This window comes from Medicago sativa, chromosome 4 (genome assembly GCF_051527215.1).
Source record: "Medicago sativa cultivar Bolivia chromosome 4, Bolivia_mono, whole genome shotgun sequence".
Lineage (NCBI taxonomy): Eukaryota > Viridiplantae > Streptophyta > Magnoliopsida > Fabales > Fabaceae > Medicago > Medicago sativa.
Window position 1 is genome coordinate 67898294 of NC_140752.1, and position 4765 is coordinate 67903058.

Genomic DNA, 4765 nt, shown 5'->3' on the forward strand with positions numbered 1-4765 from the left:
TTAACAATGGTTATGTAATGTGTAATGCTGTAATGAAAAGAGGTTGTCAATGAATGAATCAAATCCTTCTGTCAAAAAATTTCAATCAAATTGGTCCTTGAATTATATGCATATCCATCATATCGATCCTCAAATTAGTGAAATTACCATCAAATAGGTCGTTGAATTTTCACAACAGATATCACTTTGATCCTTGGTGCATACATTTGCTGAATAAAGTAAAAAGTAAAAGACATACACTTTGATTATAAAAAGACATACATTGCATACCATCATAAGTCATATATTTGATGTTGATAAGTCATTACATAGCCATCAAGTCATCAAATCATTTGATGTTCTTAAGTGATTACATATCCAAAAAAGCATAAACTAAACAAGTCCAAAAAGCAATAATTAAACTAGTCCAAAAGCATAATTTAAACAAGCATCAATGCTTTGGAAATCTTGGAGTTGGGATAAACTCCATGTATTGGGGTTGAGTAGAGGCGGATGACCCGTAATTTGGATTTGGAACTCTAATAATTCAAGGAGCAGTTGGATTTTGTGGAGCATGACCCCTCAGTGGTGTTTGTTTATGCATGTCATTTGAAATCATTGGTATCTCATGCCATATTTCCTTGTACTCATTCCCTGAAATAAAATCAATCAAATCAGACCTTAAATTATAATAATATCCATCAAATCAGTCCTTATATTATCACAATAAGTATCAAATCGATCCTTATCATAGAGGGGTATAATTGGAAACACAAAAAATGACACTGAAAAGTTAAATCTCAAATTTTTACCATTTCCATCAATTTAGTCCTTGTACACGTGGCTGCCTTGTTGACACGTGTACAGGACAACACAACATGCAAGAGGACATGTCATCACCACTAACGGTGCTTTTGGACGGAGGGACTGATTTGATGGACGTCTGCAAAATTCAGGGACTAAATAGATATTTCGATAAATTCAGGGACGAATTTGACCGATTTTTGATAATTCAAGGACGAATTTGAGGTTTTAGTCATTTATTTTCCTTCCTTGCTATTCATTCAACCCCACCATCGGAAACAAATACAATTTGGAAAAAGGAGGTGATGAGATGCACTTGTTGGTTTTTTAGAATGATGAAGTCACTTGAAAATATAAGTGTTGTAAAAAATCACGAGCTTAGTTGCATTGTTGTTGATTTATGAGCAATGGATATCAGTTGTTGTTGAAAATATGAGTGGTTGTTCAATTATATTGTTGTTAAAATTTCGAGTTATGACCTTGTATTAAAAATGCTCTTTTATTCTGATGAAAGAACGGATCGGGTCCTAACTCACAATCCTTTCAATTCCTAACTCTCAAACCAAGTGTAAATGGAGTTGAGGGTAGTCCGAGTCATGACTCTCAAAATGAAGCGATTGAGAGTTAGGAATCGAGAGGGGAAAATTCCAAAGAGTATGTGAGCGATCCAAATGACCTATTGAAAAATTTTCTCATTCTTTTTGTGTCGTTTTGGTCAACTATCGTTTTGTTAACCACTTTTTACTGGATCTTTTGGTTAACAATTATTTATTCTTCTTCATTGTTACTATAAAATTGTAAGAAACAATATAATTGGAAGAAACTACTATTTAGGTAACTTTTTATTCTTTACTCTTTACTGGCAAGTTATGCATTGACATGTGGATCTTTTTTTATTTTTCCATTTTTATTGACAATAAACGATAAAATGGTAAAAACTAATTAAGTGAAGAGAAAAATAGGAAGAAAAGTGAAGAGAAAAATAGAAAGAAAAAATGTTACACCAAAACACTATACTCCCTCCGTTTTAAAATATAAGCAAAATTTACATTTTAGGTTCATTCATTTAATGATGTATGTGGTTCATAATATGGACCACATACATCATTAAATGAATGAATCTAAAAAGTCAATTTTGCTTATATTTTGACACGGAGGGAGTATATTTTATCAGCAATGATAACTGAACACATAAATTCAGACACAATACAGACACCATGGGTAATTTAGATATTTCAGATTTAAAATCAAGGATATTTTTGTAAAAACAACACACTTCATCTTCTCCCTCTCTTCTCTGCGTCTTTCTTCCCTCTGTTTTCTTCCACCATCCTTTGCTTCACCACCACAAGTCACAACCGCACTCTCCCACCACCGTACCCTCCATCATCATTAGAGACCATCACCAATGTCGTTTTCTCTTCCATATGTTCGGATCTGGAAATCACGGCGTCGGAAAACTCCTTTTCTCGCTCACGCCGTCGGAACTGTTCAAATCATCACTATCATCCTCATCAGTCACGAACGTCGCCGTCCCTTGATCCTTCCCAATCTGGAGACGTCACGCCGCCAACGATCTCTTATCTTCTCCCTTACACCCTCGCAGATCTGTTTCCTATGAGATCTTCTCTGTCTCGCGAGTGATCTTACGATGGTGCGCCGGTGAGTGGTCGCCGGAGAGAGGTGTTGTAGAGGAGAGTAACAGAGAAGAGGGAGAATTGAAGATAGAGAGACTCTGAGTTGCAGAAGTGGAGAGAGGAAGAGGGAAAGAAAAAAAAAAGTGCAAAAATACGGAAAATAATACGGTGTTGATTTTGTGTTATAATTTTTGTGTCTCTTTATCATTTCTGATATTTTATATAAGATCAAAATAAGGTTTTTTTTATAGTGTCCAATTGTTCCTCATATTTTTGTGGATTGTTTCTATTTGAATGTGATTTAACTAATATTTTTAATTGATAATTTAGATAATATTATAAAAATGATAAAATAGTTTAAATGAATAGTAAAAATGGAAACGAGAATTCAGCCAAAAAAGGTATATCCTCTTTATATTTTTTTCATATATAATGGCTCTCATGTTTATGCTTTTACGAAATTATCTTATATATTTGTTTGTGCAATTTATGAATTTCATTTTTTAAGCTATGATTTGCCTTATCTATCATGAAGCTTAGTATTATGTTGGCATAAGTGTCTGGAATTTTGTTTGGATCAGTTTCTAGCAGATGAAATTAACTTAAAATATATATTTATTTTAAAGTAATTAAAATATAAAAGTAATATATCATTAATTAAGTGAATGAATGTTGGATACATATCCAATAAAACTCCATGATGGTAATTTACCCAAATTCTACTACAGTAGTAGTGATTTTGTACAGCATTAAACTTTTTTAAAAATATATAAATACAACCCATATTATTGAAAGGCATGACCATATATCGTACTAGATTCATGTCTTTTTTTTTTTTTTTTTACGTTAGATTCATGTCTTAATATTAATGAAAGAATTAAATTATACAATATCGATGTTACGAAAATTTTACATATATATTTAATGATGTGTCTTGGTTAAAAATGTATGATTTATCATAACTCATGAATTGATGTGACAACACATTAATATATTATGTAAAACTAAATGATGTTTGTTGCATAAATTGCCACTTATGGACCACAAAGGTTGCCAATGACATCAATGATGTTTAGTTATTTTATCTCTGTCTTTGTATTAGAAGAGCCTCAAGTTTCCTTCAACTTTCAATATTCCAAGTATGTATGATGGAGAGATTGATCGACCTGTTACATCTATAGCCAAGATTTTTTCTATTCTCTTTGTTTTTGTGGATGATCGATTATCATATATATATATATATATATATATATATATATATATATATGGATTTTCCATTAATCAACCCCACCTCTCCTCAGCTTTATGTAAAAACTTCCCTTTCTCGAGTGTCATTCTCTACCCTTTAACCCACATGGACCGCAGATTTGCATGTCCGTTGCAAGTGTGATCAAACAGCTTCGCAAAGAGAAAAAAAAAATACGGTTCTTTTATGCAAGCTAAACCATATTTTTTTTTTTTTGGTACAAAGCTAAACCATATTTAATTTAGATTGGATTGAATCTTTTAAATGCATCATGAAAACCAACATTAAAAAAAAACCTATGGTTTGAATATTTAGATTAGATGATTTATTACCACAAAAACGATTAAAACTCCACCATAAAAACCCTAATAGAAGAGGTTTGAAAAAGTAATGTCATGGAAACATTCATTTTCCTAAGGGTTAATTATGTTTTTGGTCCCTACAAAATTGCGACCTTATAAGTTTAGTCCTTACTTAATTTTAATAGCATTTTTAATCCCTACAAAAAAAATTTACTTATAATTTTAGTCCCTGCTAAAATAAATTTTGTTTAATTATCCTTAAACTCTTAAATTTTTTAACGATTCTTTTTATACAAGTTTAGAACACTATGAAATGTTCATTTACTAAAATCTATAATTTTTTAACATGAAATAAATTAAATATGAATTTTTTAAAACGACAAAAGTTTAAGATATAAGTAACAAAAATATGGACGTAGAAATCAAATTTTTGCGATATTTTTTCGGAGGACCTTTTAATAATGTTCTTAACATGCCTGTAAAAAATTGTTGAAAAACTTAAGAGTTTAAGCATAAATTAAACAAATTTGGATTGAGTAAGGACTAATATTGAGTGCAGAAATTTTTTGTAGGGATTAAAAATACTATTAAAATTAAGTAAGGACTAAACTTACAAGGTCGCAATTTTGTAGGGACCAAAAACATAATTAACCCTTTTCCTAAAGAAGAGATATGTATCAAATTTGTAGCCAAGTTTTATCCTCGTCGGTGTTTTTTTTGTATACTTTTTTCGTTTGCTTGCGCCTTTAGAATGTCAAATTTTCAACATTTGAAAATAGTCAGACACAAAATTACTA